At 44.0% G+C, this 19,559-nt stretch overlaps 5 non-coding genes across 5 annotated transcripts; all 5 read right to left on the bottom strand.

The window, feature by feature from the left end:
- Positions 1-4,171: 4,171 nt before the first annotated feature.
- Positions 4,172-4,258, bottom strand: TRNASTOP-UCA (transfer RNA opal suppressor (anticodon UCA)). The gene has a single exon. It is a non-coding gene; the product is annotated as a tRNA-Sec (tRNA).
- A 3,262-nt stretch (positions 4,259-7,520) lies between these two features.
- Positions 7,521-7,607, bottom strand: TRNASTOP-UCA (transfer RNA opal suppressor (anticodon UCA)). Its single transcript has one exon. It is a non-coding gene; the product is annotated as a tRNA-Sec (tRNA).
- A 5,766-nt stretch (positions 7,608-13,373) lies between these two features.
- TRNASTOP-UCA (transfer RNA opal suppressor (anticodon UCA)) lies at positions 13,374-13,460 on the bottom strand. Its single transcript has one exon. It is a non-coding gene; the product is annotated as a tRNA-Sec (tRNA).
- A 2,867-nt stretch (positions 13,461-16,327) lies between these two features.
- TRNASTOP-UCA (transfer RNA opal suppressor (anticodon UCA)) lies at positions 16,328-16,414 on the bottom strand. Its single transcript has one exon. It is a non-coding gene; the product is annotated as a tRNA-Sec (tRNA).
- A 3,004-nt stretch (positions 16,415-19,418) lies between these two features.
- On the bottom strand, positions 19,419-19,505 carry TRNASTOP-UCA (transfer RNA opal suppressor (anticodon UCA)). Its single transcript has one exon. It is a non-coding gene; the product is annotated as a tRNA-Sec (tRNA).
- Positions 19,506-19,559: the final 54 nt, after the last annotated feature.

Here is a 19,559-nt window from a genome sequence, read left to right as displayed (position 1 = left end):
GGCCTGCCCTGTGGAAGCACGCACGTTCCTGATACTAAGACGTGGGGGGGGGGTAAAGAATGCTGGTGTTTGCCTACGCCGATGAGGTTCAGTGGGTTGCAATTAAAAGAGTGGAGCCTGTGCAAAAAAGATAGAGGGCACGAAAAAGGAAGAAACAGAAGTTTTTTGACTATTGGATGACGGCCGCGGGAGTAAAAGGAAGTGCGTCCTGGCGTTGCGCGCGAGAGAAGTGTGACTAAGGTTGATAGGCTGCGGCCTCACACTTCTCGCGCGCGCAATGCCAGGACGCACTTCCTTTTACTCCCGCGGCCATCATCAAATAGCCCAGGCCGCCGCCTTGCACTGTACCAGGCCCATAACCGGGGCCTGCGCTGCACACAAAGAAAGCAAGTCTCCGGGAAGAGCCAGCGCCGCCACCTCCTTTCGGCTAAGTGGGGACGAGGTGCGCGCTGTGTCCCTGCCTGGGGCCCCTACCAAGACGCTTTCATTCACTCTCCCAATTCCCGGCGCCCCTCTCACCATGGTGCAGAAGGAGAAGCCGCAGTCTGCAGGAGAGGAAGCAGAGCTACCACCCACAGCCCGTTCACTGCTGCCCCGCCGGCCATGGTTCATCCCCCAGAGACTGTCGGGGAGGAGACCGAGACAGAGACTGCAGGCTCCCGCAAGTTCCTGTGCGGCCTAGTCGAAGGTGAGCCAGTGGTGGGTAGGAGGGAAAAGAGTTGACTATGATGTCCCCTGCTATCTCTGCGCACGCAGCACTCTCAGCTGGGCATTTTTTTTTTTTACAAGTCCTTCCAGGTCCTAGGATGTCGTTGCTGCATTCCTTTTAGGGAGGGCATAGGCAAAATAAACTTTTTAAAGTTTTACTGCTGCTAGCATTTGCCCTTTGTGACCCAGTCATGGTCTAGCAATTTTTCACTGTCAATGCAATTTCTTGGTGGTTCTGAAAGCAGCAGTGGTGATCATAAGTCTAAAATAATGTAGGATTAGATTGTGGGTATGCAATCTTGTGTCAGTAGGATCAGGTGATTTACATCAGTTTCATTTTCTTTTCATAGCTTGTCCTTGCTTAAATGAGTGTAATTTCTTATGTTTATCTGTTTACATAAACTTAATTTCTTCATTTTGCTCGCAAAAAAGTGTCACTCTTAGTGTCCTACATTTAACAGTTGAATGTCAATCATAAGTACTCTGAAACCTTGAAAATGTCACACACAAGCACTCTTAAAACGTGGCAACTATGCTGTCTGTTTTCATGTTTAACAGTGCCCTTCCATTTCTGGTGCTTTGCAATAGTTTTAAGATCTTCGTAGAGTTTCTCGTTCCTGAAATGGGTGTCATTTGTTATATATATTTCCCTCAACTTTGTTGCTTGATTTTTGCTAGCGAGAAAGTGTCACTCCTAGTCGTTGAATGTTACTCATAATTACCCTGAAATTATGAAAATGTCACACATAAGCAATCTGAAACCTTCGCAGCTATGCACTGTGTCACTTTTCTCTTGAGTCTCAGACTGTCAGACCCGGCCTGGTGGTGCAGCACTGTGCTGCTGTGGCCATCCACTTGTGGGGCCTGGCCGCAGCATGTAGAAGCAAGCACAAATTGAAGTGCGTTCATTTATAGTAAGAGTAGGATTGAGTGCAATATGATAAGTAAAGCACTCTTAATCAGATGTTCTGTATAGACTTGTTATCTTTCATGTGAACATTTGCTGTTGTAAAGTTTTCTGATAAATTTGGATCTAGCTATTGCTACATAATAATCTCAAATAAATAAATGAAGGTTGCTGTGCTACTGTCTGTGTGTTACCTGTTCTGTGTGAGGGAAGCGCACACTGCTGTTGCCTCCAACACATGGCTGTGTTGATTGATGGCTCTCTGATGGATGTCACATGCGGTTTTTCTGAGTCCCCAGATAGATTATGCAGTCAGTGTGTTCTCCTTTGTACTGCCGGTCACTGGTGTATTCAACTGTGTAGCCTTGGACCGTGTCATGTATGTGCATGTAACTTGCAAGATTGATCGAGGTAACTATTAGTGGCGATACTACGTGTCTCTCTGACCTCTTTCAAGTGCTCGCCGTACTTTTTCCCCAGCGCCCCTTCCCCCACACGCCCAGGGGCGGCAACCTGTAGGATAGCCCCGGGCGCCACAAGCTCTAGCTACGCCCCTGAGAAAACACAACATGACTCATGTAAAGGAAAGCCAAGACACCACAACATGAATTGTGTAAAGGAAAGTCCAAGATACCACAACATAACTCATGGAAAGCTGAAGACACCACAACATGGCTCGTGTAAATGAAAAGTCCAAGACACAAAACATGACTCGTGTAAAGGAAAGGCCAAGACACCACTCCATGACTTGTGGTAAGGAAAGTCCAAGACAACACAACATGAATGCTGTAAAGGAAAGACCAAGACCCCATAACATGACTTGTGTAAAGGATAGTTCAAGACAACACAAAATGACTTGTGTAAAGGAAAGCCAAGACACCACAACATGACTCATGGAAAGGAAAGTCCAAGACACCACAACATGACTCATGGAAAGGAAATTCCAAGACACCTCAAAACGACTTGTGGAAAGAAAAGCCCAAGACACCACAACATGACTTGTGTAAAGGAAAGTCCAAGACACCACAACCCCGACATGTGCTAATTGTAAAGACAAGTGAAGCTGAGGTGTAGGTGTATTTATTAATAAATCTAAACGTTTCTTGACATACCCGTTTCTACATCAGTCATCAGTTTTAGGTTTGCTGTATTTGCCTTTTCTTAGAGGAGTTGTAGTAGTTCCTCCTGGTAACCGTTCCTCTTGGCTGTGCCTCTCGAAGCCTTCTCGCCCTAGGCAGAATTACTTGCAGAGACCATAGGCTGACCTTTATGTAAGTGGTCAGCTATGTAAGGAAGAGTTACCTGGTGATTTCATGGTATCAAACATGCAACACTCTTGTCCTGTATTTTATTTGAAAAACCTAATACATTCTGGGAATTGTAGTTCAGAGTCACTTCAATTGTAGTAAGACACCTGTGAACACTAGTGCTTTGTAAATGAAAAGTGTGGGACTTAAACATTGCATTCTTGGTGACCTGGATTACTCTGATAAAAGTGTCAGTCACTCGGCAGTGGTGTGAACTGGGGGGTGCAGGTGCAACGGACTAGGAACAGGCCACGTGCTGATGTGGGAACAAGGTTGAGGATGCTGAGCAGAGCGCCTCTATGCAGTGACAGCCGGGCTCTGTGACCTCTGATTGAACTCGGGGGGGAAAGGGGAAAAGGGTGGCACCCCAGCAGTGGAGGAGGGCAGAGGCGGTCAGAAGATTTAAAACAATCTAATAATCAGGTTATGCTGCAACATATTTTTTGCTCTGCTGGATCACTCCAGATGAGAGGACGAGGTAAGGATGTTAGATTTTTTGTTGTACAAAAGGACTTTTTAATCCTAGTTTCCAAATGTGATGGAATGGTATAACCCTGAGGATATCGCTTTATGTCGTTGTGCCTCAGGGTCCATTATCTGGCCCCAAAAATGGGATAGCCTAGAGGCAAACTCATTTTGCATGCTACATTATACATATGCATTCATGTATTTATTTATTCATTTGTTTGTATTGGGTGCACAGAAAGACTGTGAGACTCCAAGATATGTGAGCAAAGTCTGCAACAAAGAAGTAAAGTGCCCACAAAAAGCCTACTCCGTGGACTGAGGATGGGGTTCAGTGGTCCTTCCTCAGTACCGGGGACATCTACGGGAGCAGATAGATGACCATTTACTTTGATATTGTCAAATGTGATGCCATCATTCCATTGATGAACATCACTGCCTTCATTTCATTAGTATCGGACACTATCTCTTCCCAATCTCTCAGATTATTAATGTCAGATTCTCCAAACTACACTGTGTTTAATGCAGACCCTTCCTTTCATGACGTGCTGGCGTGCCGAGATGAATCGCCCCTCAGAGCCCTGGCTACTATTTAACGCGTAATTCTCTCGGTTACTCTTTGATCTTAAATGGTGACGTGGCCTTGAAAACACAGAAGAAAACACGTGTCGGCAAAATGTAGTTACCAAATATTGTCTGCTACAAGTTGTGAACATGAACAGAATTGACAAAAAAACATGTATTAGTTACCCTGACAATGGGCAGCCCATCACAAAAGCTGCCACGCCCAGAAGGTGCAATTGAACCACTCTGTCGCTAGACAGCTACAGGTTTGAAGCCTGCACCCCAGACCACTGAGGTTCATCCGGGCAAAGAAACAGTGTAGCAAAACAGGTATATATATCACAAGAATACATACTATTTTATAGTTAGGGTGTGAGCCAAACTGTGTAATCCGCCTAGCTATCAATGTCCACTATTTATTGAAGTCTGGGCTCAGCTCTATTTTTGATTTGTCTTTATTTTCATGCACTGTTTTAGTCAACAGTTCAGAATATGAACCTTTGATTGTATGCAAAACATAGACAGGTTTTCTGGGTAAACAAGACTTTCTTATAATGTGACAAAGTTCAGATAAATCATTGCTAATGTCAGCGTTAACAACAATAGAAGAGGAAAGGCCGTGCTGATTTGAGTTTACTGAACACAGAATAAACAGACATTTTTAAAGCCTTACTCTGTTCTCTCACTCTCTCTGACTAATTGAACAGAGAGAGCAAGACACCACAACATGATTGTGTAAAGGAAAGCCAAAACACCACAATATGACTTGAGTAAAGGAAAGCCAAGACACCACAACATGACTTGAGAAAAGGAAAGCCAAGACATCGCAACATGACTTGTGTAAAGGAAAGCCCAAGGCACCACAACATGAATTGTGTAAAAGAAAGCCAAGACACCACAACATGAATTGTGTAAACGAAAGCCAAGACACCACAACATGAATTGTGTAAAAGGAAGATCAAGAAAACACAACATGACTCATGTAAAGGAAAGCCAAGACACCACAACATGAATTGTGTAAAGGAAAGTCCAAGATACCACAACATAACTCATGGAAAGCTGAAGACACCACAGCATGGCTCATGTAAATGAAAAGTCCAAGACAACTAAACAAGTCATGACTAGTGTAAAGGAAAGCCAAAACACCACAACATGACTTGAGTAAAGGAAAGTCAAGACATCGCAACATGACTTGTGTAAAGGAAAGCCCAAGGCACCACAACATGAATTGTGTAAAAGAAAGCCAAGACACCACAACATGAACAGTGTAAACGAAAGCCAAGACACCACAACATGAATTGTGTAAAAGGAAGATCAAGAAAACACAACATGAATCATGTAAAGGAAAGCCAAGACACCACAACATGAATTGTGTAAAGGAAAGTCCAAGATACCACAACATAACTCATGGAAAGCTGAAGACACCACAACATGGCTCGTGTAAATGAAAAGTCCGAAGCAACAAAACATGACTCGTGTAAAGGAAAGGCCAAGACACCACACCATGACTTGTGGTAAGGAAAGTCCAAGACAACACAACATGAATGCTGTAAAGGAAAGATCAAGACCACATGACATGACTTGTGTAAAGGATAGTTCAAGACAAGACAACATGACTTGTGTAAAGGAAAGCCAAGACACCACAACATGACTTGTGTAATGGAAAGTCAAGACACCACAACATGACTAGTGTAAAGGAAAGCCAAGACACCACAACGTGACTCATGAAAAGGCAAGCCAAGGCACTACAACATGACTTACGTAAAGGAAAGCCATGGCACCACAACATGACTCGTGTAAAGGAAAGCCAAGACACCACAAAATGTCTTGTGTAAAGGAAAGTAGAAGACACCACAACATAACTTGTGTAAAGGAAAGCCAAGACACCACAACATGACTCATGGAAAGGAAAGTCCAAGACACCACAACATGACTCACGGAAAGGAAATTCCAAGACACCTCAAAACGACTTGTGGAAAGAAAAGCCCAAGACACCACAACATGACTTGTGTAAAGGAAAGTCCAAGACACCACAACCCCGACATGTGCTAATTGTAAAGACAAGTGAAGCTGAGATGTAGGTGTATTTATTAATAAATCTAATGGTTTCTTGACATACCCGTTTCTACATCAGTCATCAGTTGTAGGTTTGCTGTATTTGCCTTTTCTTGGAGGATTTGTAGTAGTTCCTCCTTGTAACCGTTCCTCTTGGCTGTGCCTCTCGAAGCCTTCTCGCCCTAGGCAGAATTACTTGCAGAGACCATAGGCTGACCTTTATGTAAATGGTCAGCTATGTAAGGAAGAGTTACCTGGTGATTTCATGGTATCAAACATGCAACACTCTTGTCCTGTATTTTATTTGAATAACCTAATACATTCTGGGAATTGTAGTTCCGAGTCACTTCAATTGTAGTAAGACAACCGCGAACACTAGTGCTTTGTACATGAAAGTGTGGGACTTAAACATTGCATTCTTGGTGACCTGGATTACTCTGATAAAACTGTCAGTCACTCGGCAGTGGTGTGAACTGGGGGGTGCAGGTGCAACGGACTAGGAACAGGCCACGTGCTGATGTGGGAACAAGGTTGCGGATGCTGAGCAGAGCGCCTCTATGCAGTGACAGCCGGGCTCTGTGACCTCTGATTCAACTCGGGGGGAAAGGGGAAAAGGGTGGCACCCCAGCAGTGGAGGAGGGCAGAGGCGGTCAGAAGATTTAAAACACTCTATTAATCAGGTTATGCTGCAACATATTTTTTGCTCTGCTGGATCACTCCAGATGAGAGGACGAGGTAAGGATGTTAGATGTTTTGTTGTACAAAAGGACTTCTTAATCCCAGTTTCCAAATGTGATGGAATGGTATAACCCTGAGGATATCGCTTTATGTCGTTGTTCCTCAGGGTCCATTATTTGGCCCCAAAAATGGGATAGCCTAAAGGCAAACTCATTTTGCATGCTTCATTATACATATGCATTCATGTATTTATTTATTCATTTGTTTATATTGGGTGCACAGAAAGACTGTGAACTCCAACATCTGTGAGCAAAGTCTGCAACAAAGAAGTAAAGTGCCCACAAAAAGCCTACTCCGTGGACTGAGGATAGGGTTCAGTGGTCCTTCCTCAGTACCTGGGGCATTTACGGGAGCAGATAGATGACCATTTACTTTGATATTGTCAAATGTGATACCCTCATTCCATTGATGAACATCACTGCCTTCATTTCATTAGTATCGGACACTATCTCTTCCCAATCTCTCAGATTATTAATGTCAGATTCTCCAATCTACACTGTGTTTAATGCATACCCTTCCTTTCATGACTTGCTGCAGTGCCCAGATGAATCGCCCCTCAGAGCGCTGGCTACTATTTAACAAGTAATTCTCTTGGTTACTCTTTGATCTTAAATGGTGACGTGGCCTTGAAAACACAGAAGAAAACAGGTGTCGGCAGGGCTGCTTAAAATGTAGTTACCAAATATTGTCTGCTACAAGTTGTGAACATGAACAGAATTGACAAAAAACATGTATTAGTTACCCTGACAATGGGCAGCCCATCACAAAAGCTGCCTCGCCCAGAAGGTGGAATTGAACCACTCTGTCGCTAGACAGCTACAGGTTTGAAGCCTGCACCCCAGACCACTGATGTTCATCCGGGGTAAGAAACAGTGTAGCAAAACAGGTATATATATCACAAGAATACATACTCTTTTACAGGTAGGGTGTGAGCCAAAATGTGTAATCCGCCTAGCTATCAATGTCCACTATTTATTGAAGTTCTGGGCTCAGCTCTAATTTTGATTTGTCTTTATTTTCATGCACTGTTTTAGTCAAAAGTTCAGAATATGAATCTTTGATTGTATGCAAAACAGAGACAGGCTTTCTGGGTAAATGAGACTTGCTGCCAGACTTTCTTATAATGTGGACAAAGTTAGGATAAATCATTGCTAATGTCAGCGTAAACAACAATAGAAGAGGAAAGGCCGTGCTGATTTGAGTTTACAGAACACAGAATAAACAGACATTCTTAAAGCCTTACTCTGTTCTCTCACTCTCTCCGACTCATTGAAAGGAAAGAGCAAGACACCACAACATGATTGTGTAAAGGAAAGCCAAAACACCACAATATGACTTGAGCAAAGGAAAGCCAAGACACCACCACATGACTTGTGTAGAGGAAAGCCAAAACACCACAACATGACTTGAGTAAAGGAAAGCCAAGACACCACAACATGACTTGTGTAAAGGAAAGCCAAAACACTACAACATGACTTGAGTAAAGGAAAGCCAAGACACCACAACATGACTTGTGTAAAGAAAAACAAAACACCACAACATGACTTGAGTAAAGGAAAGCCAAGACATCGCAACATGACTTGTGTAAAGGAAAGCCCAAGGCACCATAACATGAATTGTGTAAAAGAAAGCCAAGACATCACAACATGAATTGTGTAAACGAAAGCCAAGACACCACAACATGAATTGTGTAAAAGGAAGATCAAGAAAACACAACATGACTCATGTAAAGGAAAGCCAAGACACCACAACATGAATTGTGTAAAGGTAAGTCCAAGATACCACAACATAACTCATGGAAAGCTGAAGACACCACAACATGGCTCGTGTAAATGAAAAGTCCAAGACAACAAAACATGACTCGTGTAAAGGAAAGGCCAAGACACCACACCATGACTTGTGGTAAGGAAAGTCCAAGACAACACAACATGAATGCTGTAAAGGAAAGACCACGACACCATAACATGACTTGTGTAAAGGATAGTTCAAGACAAGACAACATGACTTGTGTAAAGGAAAGCCAAGACACCACAACATGACTTGTGTAAAGGAAAGTCAAGACACCAAACATTACTAGTGTAAAGGAAAGCCAAGACACCACAACGTGACTCATGAAAAGTCAAGCCAAGGCACCACAACATGACTTGTGTAAAGGAAAGCCATGGCACCACAACATGACTCGTGTAAAGGAAAGCCAAGACACCACAAAATGTCTCGCATAAAGGAAAGTAGAAGACACTGTAGGAAGGTGGATATCTGACTATGGTTACCCCCAAACTTTTTGCCTGGTGTTTAGCTGGTTTTTGACATAGTTGGCCTCGGATCCTGCTATTCAGGGCCCCAGGCGAATTGCTCTCTCCCTAAAATGGACTCCATGTACCATAGGTACATACACAATTGGAATTGGTTCACCTTATGGGCCCCTGTAACAGTGTACCCTAGGTACCCAGTGCATAGGTGCTTCCAAGGCCTACCAGGGGCTGCAGCACGTATTGTGCCACCCCTGGCCTGGCCTCCACATTTGACACAACTGGCTGATCACTCAGCTGGGGTAAGTCGGTGTAACCACCCCTTACTTAGGTGTAGTATGCCTATACCTAACCTAAAATGGACACATATGCTCCTATCAGCCACTCCTATGGAAGGCCTCATCAATCCTGGAGGCAGAGTGCTTGGAAATATGTGAGATGGTGCTCTGGCATGAGCTGAGCCTGTCTGCAGCTTTCGGAACAATGTCCTTTAGCTGTTTCATGATACTGCCATACCATATACTCTTAAGTGCATTATAATCCTCGCGGTTAAATGCTATCTTGGGTTTGGCTTTATCAAAACATGTCGAGTAAGGTGTCATACGAATTGGAATACTACCCCCTCGCCAGTTCTGGCGACGGGGGTAGCATTCCACCCTTCTAGAGGGACACGACATGTACCTAACCTGAACCCCGGTTAAAGTTAAACAGAGCCTCAGCATCACAAAATGGATGCTGCCACCACAGACACAAGTCTGACCTCCTGTTGCTGGGAGTCCTTCCAGCGAGGGCAGCTTGGACAAAGGGTTTCCTGCCTTGGGAGGTGCTAGCACCACCCCAGACAGGATTTTGTTTATTGGGTAGGACAGGGCTGAATAGAATCAGACATGCCTGGGGCACACAAGGTGTCCCCGTGCATAGGCCAGTTCAAACCGGTGCTGGGGCCTTCCAGCCCCAGTCCTGGCACGAACTGGACAAAGGAAAGGGGGGGTAACCACCCCCCTTCCTGGTCCCACCCAGAGTAGGGACCTAGTAGGTGATCCGGCCCCCCAGATTCGAATAAGAGTGGGAGCTGTGTCCTGAGACTTCAGATCATCCTGAATCAACTTGAAATACAGAAGAAGACTGGACTTCGACATTCTGCTGCTCAGAAGACGGAAGAGAATCTCCCTTGTGGCCAAGGAGTGACCACCCTGTGAACACAGGCACCAACCAGCTACTCGACATCTGCTTTGCCGCCGCCTCTCGCCGGAGCCCGAGCCTAGAGCCTGACAAGACCCAGACTCCCAGACTTCTCACCGCCCGATCCACAGTCCCTGCAAAGAAGGGACCCGAGGAGGCACCGAGAGACGTGGGACCGGACTTCTTGGAAGACCCCCGAAAAGCTGACTGCGCAGCATCAGAGGTACCCTCGATGTTGTGCTTTGGGGACTGAGAATTCCTACCACCGAGCAGCCCTTGCACCAGAGATCAGCCCCCCAGCATCTCCACGTTCTGCGTGGGGCCCTTTTGCATTGTGCCACTTGACGCGCCATCCCGGCCACTTGCCACGTGGCTAGCGGCCATCTTGGTGATGAAACCTTCAACTTACACTACGGGTCTGGTTGCTCCAGACTTGCCCATGCTCCTGTAAAAGGGAGCACCCGCTCTGACCTTGCTGGTCCGAGTGATAAGCCTTTTTGATTCCTGTGTGGCTTGCATTAGCCAAGGCCTGTTTGCTCCAATCAAGTTGCCGACACTGCCAACAGCGAGAAGCCTGTGTGGGACAGCTTGTGACCAACTCCTGGACGTCCTCGACCCCTCGTGTCCACGTGGCTGCAGAGAGAAGCTACACCTTAATGCCTGTTTGCACCCGACATCGCCTGGTTCCAGTCTGGTTCCACAGTAGTCACTGGCTACTGACTTTGAACATTGTCCCCTCTGCTTTCAGGTCTTCACAACTTCAGATTCACCCTTGGATCCACCGGAACTCTTCACATCGAGCCGCCTGCAGCATCTTCAGCTCCAAGCACCAACGACCAGCGTGACGAAACCCGACACTACTTCGACCCTATGCACCCGCGCCCTGTGGGTGAGGTAACTCAGCAACGCCGGTGTTCCCACACTGGTACACACCTCTAGTGTCTGTGTCTTAAGTTTCGTTCCTCTAGGTCTCTCGGAAGGTTGCTTTTTAACTAACTTTGTACTTTTTACGCACCATAGACTTTGCATTGGTGAGTGCGTGCACTTTAAACATTGCACCCGAGTCCCGCGGGCCTTTCCCGACTTAGTCACTGCTAGTCCCGATCAGCTCCAGCGATTCCCAAGGCCCTAGGCCTACTTCCTTTTCGATTGGTATCTCTTATACCACTTTTTTAGTATATGGTTTAGGTGGCCCCTAGGGCTCATCCATATTGTGCAACTTTTGTGTATTTTAAACTGTCTTGTGTTTAACGCTTGTGCTTCTGTGCTCATAAAGAGTCCAGGTAGTAATTGTAGTTAATAAATCTATATATATTTTCAATATATATCTGTGTGGTGTCCTTTCATTTGGTATTCAAGGGATTGTGTATGGTAAAACAGCTTGCTTCACATGCCTTTAAAGAGTTTAGCCTAAGACTGCTTAGTCCATGCTACCCCTAGGATAGCTTGTCTATAAGGTTGACTTTACAACCTGCACCATAAGGGTTGCTTGGCATGGTACAAGGTGATCACTAGAACTAGTGAGCATCATATACCAGGCCAACTTCTCACAGACACCACAACATGACTCATGGAAAGGAAAGTCCACGACACCACAACATGACTCATGGAAAGGAAATTCCAAGACACCTCAAAACGACTTGTGGAAAGAAAAGTCCAAGACACCACAACATGACTTGTGTAAAGGAAAGTCCAAGACACCACAACCCCGACATGTGCTAATTGTAAAGACAAGTGAAGCTGAGGTGTAGGTGTATTTATTAATAAATCTAAACGTTTCTTGACATACCCGTTTCTACATCAGTCATGAGTTTTAGGTATGCTGTATTTGCCTTTTCTTGGAGGATTTGTAGTAGTTCCTCCTGGTAACCATTCCTCTTGGCTGTGCCTCTCGAAGCCTTCTCGCCCTAGGCAGAATTACTTGCAGAGACCATAGGCTGACCTTTATGTAAGTGACCTGCTATGTAAGGAAGAGTTACCTGGTGATTTCATGGTATCAAACATGCAACATTCTTGTCCTGTATTTTATTTGAATAACCTAATACATTCTGCGAACACTAGTGCTTTGTAAATGAAAAGTGTGGGACTTAAACATTGCATTCTTGGTGACCCGGATTACTCTGATAAAACTGTCAGTCACTCGGCAGTGGTGTGAACTGGGGGGTGCAGGTGCAAAGGACTAGGAACAGGCCACGTGCTGATGTGGGAACAAGGTTAAGGATGCTGAGCAGAGCGCCTCTATGCAGTGACAGCCGGGCTCTGTGACCTCTGATTGAACTCGGGGGGAAAGGGGAAAAGGGTGGCATCCCAGCAGTGGAGGAGGGCAGAGGCGGTCAGAAGATTTAAAACACTCTATTAATCAGGTTATGCTGCAACATATTTTTTGCTCTGCTGGATCACTCCAGATGAGAGGACGAGGTAAGGATGTTAGATTTTTTGTTGTACAAAAGGACTTTTTAATCCTAGTTTCCAAATGTGATGGAATGGTGTAACCCTGAGGATATCGCTTTATGTCGTTGTGCCTCAGGGCCCATTATCTGGCCCCAAAAATGGGATAGCCTAGAGGCAAACTCATTTTGCATGCTTCATCATACATATGCATTCATGTATTTATTTATTCATTTGTTTATATTGGGTGCACAGAAAGACTGTGAAACTCCAAGATCTGTGAGCAAAGTCTGCAACAAAGAAATAAAGTGCCCACAAAAAGCCTACTCCGTGGACTGAGGATGGGGTTCAGTGGTCCTTCCTCAGTACCGGGGGCATCTACGGGAGCAGATAGATGACCATTTACTTTGATATTGTCAAATGTGATACCCTCATTCCATTGATGAACATCACTGCCTTCATTTCATTAGTATCGGACACTATCTCTTCCCAATCTCTCAGATTATTAATGTCAGATTCTCCAATCTGCACTGTGTTTAATGCATACCCTTCCTTTCATGACTTGCTGGGGTGCCCAGATGAATCGCCCCTCAGAGAGCTGGCTACTATTTAACAAGTAATTCTCTCGGTTACTCTTTGATCTTAAATGGTGACGTGGCCTTGAAAACACAGAAGAAAACACGTGTCGGCAGGGCTGCTGAAAATGTAGTTACCAAATATTGTCTGCTACAAGTTGTGAACATGAACAGAATTGACAAAAAACATGTATTAGTTACCCTGACAATGGGCAGCCCATCACAAAAGCTGCCTCGCCCAGAAGGTGGAATTGAACCACTCTGTCGCTAGACAGCTACAGGTTTGAAGCCTGCACCCCAGACCACTGATGTTCATCCGGGCTAAGAAACAGTGTAGCAAAACAGGTATATATATCACAAGAACACATTTTACAGGTAGGGTGTGAGCCAAAATGTGTAATACGCCTAGCTATCAATGTCCACTATTTATTGAAGTTCTGGGCTCAGCTCTATTTTTGATTTGTCTTTATTTTCATGCTCTGTTTTAGTCGAAAATTCAGAATATGAACCTTTGATTGTATGTAAAACAGAGACAGGCTTTCTGGGTAAGCAATACTTTCTTATAATGTGACAAAGTTCAGATAAATCATTGCTAATGTCAGCGTTAACAACAATAGAAGAGGAAAGGCCGTGCTGATTTGAGTTTACTAAACACAGAATAAACAGACATTCTTAAAGCCTTACTCTGTTCTCTCTCTCTCTCTGACTCCTTGAACGGAAAAAGCAAGACACCACAACATGATTGTGTAAAGGAAATCCAAAACACCACAATATGACTTGAGTAAGGGAAAGCCAAAACACCACAACATGACTTGAGTAAAGGAAAGCCAAGACATCGCAACATGACCTGTGTAAAGGAAAGCCAAAACACCACAACATGACTTGAGTAAAGGAAAGCCAAGACACCACAACATGACTTGTGTAAAGGAAAGCCAAAACACTACAACATGACTTGAGTAAAGGAAAGCCAAGACACCACAACATGACTTGTGCAAAGGAAAGTCAAAACACCACAACATGACTTGATTAAAGGAAAGCCAAGACATCGCAACATGACTTGTGTAAAGGAAAGCCCAAGGCACCACAACATGAATTGTGTAAAAGAAACCAAGACACCACAACATGAATTGTGTAAACGAAAGCCAAGACACCACAACATGAATTGTGTAAAAGGAAGATAAAGAAAACACAACATGACTCATGTAAAGGCAAGCCAAGACACAACAACATGAATTGTGTAAAGGAAAGTCCAAGATACCACAACATAACTCATGGAAAGCTGAAGACACCACAACATGGCTTGTGTAAATGAAATGTCCAAGACAACAAAACATGACTCATGTAAAGGAAAGGCCAAGACACCACTCCATGACTTGTGGTAAGGAAAGTCCAAGACAACACAACATGAATGCTGTAAAGGAAAGACCAAGACCCCATAACATGACTTGTGTAAAGGATAGTTCAAGACAACACAAAATGACTTGTGTAAAGGAAAGCCAAGACACCACAACATGACTCATGGAAAGGAAAGTCCAAGACACCACAACATGACTCATGGAAAGGAAATTCCATGACACCTCAAAACGACTTGTGGAAAGAAAAGCCCAAGACACCGCAACATGACTTGTGTAAAGGAAAGTCCAAGATACCACAACCCCGACATGTGCTAATTGTAAAGACAAGTAAAGCTGAGGTGTAGGTGTATTTATTAAAAATCTAAACGTTTCTTGACATACCCGTTTCTACATCAGTCATCAGTTTTAGGTTTGCTGTATTTGCCTTTTCCTAGAGGATTTGTAGTAGTTCCTCCTGGTAACCGTTCCTCTTGGCTGTGCCACTTGAAGCCTTCTCGCCCTAGGCAGAATTACTTGCAGAGACCATAGGCTGACCTTTATGTAAGTGGTCAGCTATGTAAGGAAGAGTTACCTGGTGATTTCATGGTATCAAACATGCAACACTCTTGTCCTGTATTTTATTTGAAAAACCTAATACATTCTGGGAATTGTAGTTCAGAGTCACTTCAATTGTAGTAAGACACCTGTGAACACTAGTGCTTTGTAAATGAAAAGTGTGGGACTTAAACATTGCATTCTTGGTGACCTGGATTACTCTGATAAAAGTGTCAGTCACTCGGCAGTGGTGTGAACTGGGGGGTGCAGGTGCAACGGACTAGGAACAGGCCACGTGCTGATGTGGGAACAAGGTTGAGGATGCTGAGCAGAGCGCCTCTATGCAGTGACAGCCGGGCTCTGTGACCTCTGATTGAACTCGGGGGGAAAGGGGAAAAGGGTGGCACCCCAGCAGTGGAGGAGGGCAGAGGCGGTCAGAAGATTTAAAACAATCTAATAATCAGGTTATGCTGCAACATATTTTTTGCTCTGCTGGATCACTCCAGATGAGAGGACGAGGTAAGGATGTTAGATTTTTTGTTGTACAAAAGGACTTTTTAATCCTAGTTTCCAAATGTGATGGAATGGTATAACCCTGAGGATATCGCTTTTTGTCGTTGTGCCTCAGGGTCCATTATCTGGCCCCAAAAATGGGATAGCCTAGAGGCAAACTCATTTTGCATGCTTCATTATACATATGCATTCATGTATTTATTTATTCATTTGTTTGTATTGGGTGCACAGAAAGACTGTGAGACTCCAAGATATGTGAGCAAAGTCTGCAACACAGAAGTAAAGTGCCCACAAAAAGCCTACCCCGTGGACTGAGGATGGGGTTCAGTTGTCCTACCTCAGTACCGGGGGCATTTACGGGAGCAGATAGATGACCATTTACTTTGATATTGTCAAATGTGATACCCTCATTCCATTGAAGAACATCACTGCCTTCATTTCATTAGTATCGGAAACTATCTCTTCCCAAGCTCTCAGATTATTAATGTCAGATTCTCCAATCTACACTGTGTTTAATGCATACCCTTCCATTCATGACTTGCTGGGGTGCCCAGATGAATCGCCCCTCAGAGCGCTGGCTACTATTTATTAAGTAATTCTCTTGGTTACTCTTTGATCTTAAATGGTGACGTGGCCTTGAAAACACAGAAGAAAACAGGTGTCGGCAGGGCTGCTTAAAATGTAGTTACCAAATATTGTCTGCTACAAGTTGTGACCATGAACAGAATTGACAAAAAAACATGTGTTAGTTACCATGACAATGGGCAGCCCATCACAAAAGCTGCCTCGCCCAGAAGGTGGAATTGAACCACTCTGTCGCTAGACAGCTACAGGTTTGAAGCCTGCACCCCAGACCACTGAGGTTCATCCGGGCAAAGAAACAGTGTAGCAAAACAGGTATATATATCAAAAGAATACATACTCTTTTACAGGTAGAGTGTGGGCCAAAATGTGTAATCCGCCTAGCTATCAATGTCCACTATTTATTGAAGTTCTGGGCTCAGCTCTAATTTGGATTTGTCTTTATTTTCATGCACTGTTTTAGTCAAAAGTTCAGAATATGAACCTTTGATTGTATGCAAAACAGAGACAGGCTTTCTGAGTAAACGAGACTTTCTTATAATGTGGACAAAGTTCAGATAAATCATTGTAATGTCAGCGTTAACAACAATAGAAGAGGAAAGGCCGTGCTGATTTGAGTTTACAGAACACAGAATAAACAGACATTCTTAAAGCCTTACTCTGTTCTCTCACTCTCTCTGACTCCTTGGACGGAAAGAGCAAGACACCACAACATGAATGTGTAAAGGAAAGCCAAAACACCACAATATGACTTGAGTAAAGGAAAGCCAAGACACCACAACATGACTTGTGTAAAGGAAAGCCACAACACCACAACATGACTTGAGTAAAGGAAAGCCAAGACATCGCAACATGACTTGTGTAAAGGAAAGCCAAAACACCACAACATGACTTGAGTAAAGGAAAGCCAAGACACCACAACATGACTTATGTAAAGGAAAGCCAAAACACTACAATATGACTTGAGTAAAGGAAAGCCAAGACACCACTACATGACTTGTGTAAAGGAAAGCCAAAACACCACAACATGACTTGAGTAAAGGAAAGCCAAGACATCGCAACATGACTTGTGTAAAGGAAAGCCCAAGGCACCACAACATGAATTGTGTAAAAGAAAGCCAAGACCCCACAACATGAATTGTGCAAACGAAAGCCAAGACACCACAACATGAATTGTGTAAAAGGAAGATCAAGAAAACACAACATGACTCATGTAAAGGAAAGCCAAGACACCACAACATGAATTGTGTAAAGGAAAGTCCAAGATACCACAACATAACTCATAGAAAGCTGAAGACACCACAACATGGCTGGTGTAAATGAAAAGCCCAAAACATTACTCGTGTAAAGGAAAGGCAAATACACCACACCATGACTTGTGGTAAGGAAAGATCAAGACCCCATAACATGACTTGTGTAAAGGATATTTCAAGACAAGACAACATGACTTGTGTAAAGGAAAGCCAAGACACCACAACATGACTAGTGTAATGGAAAGCCAAGACACCACAACGCGACTCGTGTAAAGGAAAGCCAAGAAACACAAAATGTCTTATGTAAAGGAAAGTAGAAGACACCACAACATGACTTGTGTAAAGGAAAGCCAAGACCCCACAACATGACTCATGGAAAGGAAAGTCCAAGACACCACAACATGACTCATGGAAAGGAAATTCCAAGACACCTCAAAACGGCTTGTGGAAAGAAAAGCCCAAGACACCACAACATGACTTGTGTAAAGGAAAGTCCAAGACACCACAACCCCGACATGTGCTAATTGTAAAGACAAGTGAAGCTGAGGTGTAGGTGTATTTATTAATAAATCTAAACGTTTCTTGACATACCCGTTTCTACATCTGTCATCAGTTTTAGGTTTGCTGTATTTGCCTTTTCTTGGAGGATTTGTAGTAGTTCCTCCTGGTAACCGTTCCTCTTGGCTGTGCCTCTCGAAGCCTTCTTGCCCTAGGCAGAATTACTTGCAGAAACCATAGGCTGACCGTTATGTAAATTGTCAGCTATGTAAGGAAGAGTTACCTGGTGATTTCATGGTATCAAACATGCAACACTCTTGTCCTGTATTTTATTTGAATAACCTAATACATTCTGGGAATTGTAGTTCCGAGTCACTTCAATTGTAGTAAGACACCTGCGAACACTAGTGCGTTGTAAATGAAAAGTGTGGGACTTCAACATTGCATTCTTGGTGACCTGGATTACTCTGATAAAACTGTCAGTCACTCGGCAGTGGTGTGAACTGGGGGGTGCAGGTGCAAATGACTAGGAACAGGCCACGTGCTGATGTGGGAACAAGGTTGAGGATGCTGAGCAGAGCGCCTCTATGCAGTGACAGCCGGGCTCTGTGACCTCTGATTGAACTCGGGGGGAAAGTGGAAAAGGGTGGCACCCCAGCAGTGGAGGAGGGCAGAGGCGGTCAGAAGATTTAAAACACTCTATTAATCAGGTTATGCTGCAACATATTGTTTGCTCTGCTGGATCACTCCAGATGAGAGGACGAGGTAAGGATGTTAGATTTTTTGTTGTACAAAAGGACTTTTTAATCCTAGTTTCCAAATGTGATGGAATGGTATAACCCTGAGGATATCGCTTTATGTCGTTGTGCCTCAGGGTCCATTATCTGGCCCCAAAAATGGATAGCCTAGAGGCAAACTCATTTTGCATGCTTCATTATACATATGCATTCATGTATTTATTTATTCATTTGTTTATATTGGGTGCACAGAAAGACTGTGAGACGCCAAGATCTGTGAGCAAAGTCTGCAACAAAGAAGTAAAGTTCCCACAAAAAGCCTACTCCGTGGACTGAGCATGGGGTTCAGTGGTCCTTCCTCAGTACCGGGGGCATCTACGGGAGCAGATAGATGACCATTTACTTTGATATTGTCAAATGTGCTACCCTCATTCCATTGATGAACATCACTGCCTTCATTTCACTAGTATCGGACACTATCTCTTCCCAATCTCTCAGATTATTAATGTCAGATTCTCCAATGTACACTGTGTTTAATGCATACCCTTCCTTTCATGACTTGCTGGGGTGCCCAGATGAATCGCCCCTCAGAGCGCTGGCTACTATTTAACAAGCAATTCTCTCGGTTACTCTTTGATCTTAAATGGTGACGTGGCCTTGAAAACACAGAAGAAAACACGTGTCGGCAGGGCTGCTGAAAATGTAGTTACCAAATATTGTCTGCTACAAGTTGTGAACATGAACAGAATTGACAAAAAAACATGTATTAGTTACCCTGACAATGGGCAGCCCATCACAAAAGCTGCCTCGCCCAGAAGGTGGAATTGAACCACTCTGTCGCTAGACAGCTACAGGTTTGAAACATGCACCCCAGACCACTGAGGTTCATCCGTGCAAAGAAACAGTGTAGCAAAACAGGTATATATATCACAAGAATACATACTCTTTT

Source organism: Lissotriton helveticus, chromosome 5_1 (assembly GCF_964261635.1).
Source record: "Lissotriton helveticus chromosome 5_1, aLisHel1.1, whole genome shotgun sequence".
NCBI classification, from domain to species: domain Eukaryota; kingdom Metazoa; phylum Chordata; class Amphibia; order Caudata; family Salamandridae; genus Lissotriton; species Lissotriton helveticus.
The sequence above is the reverse complement of the archived record's forward strand: the minus strand, read 5'-3'. Positions and strand labels throughout refer to the sequence as shown.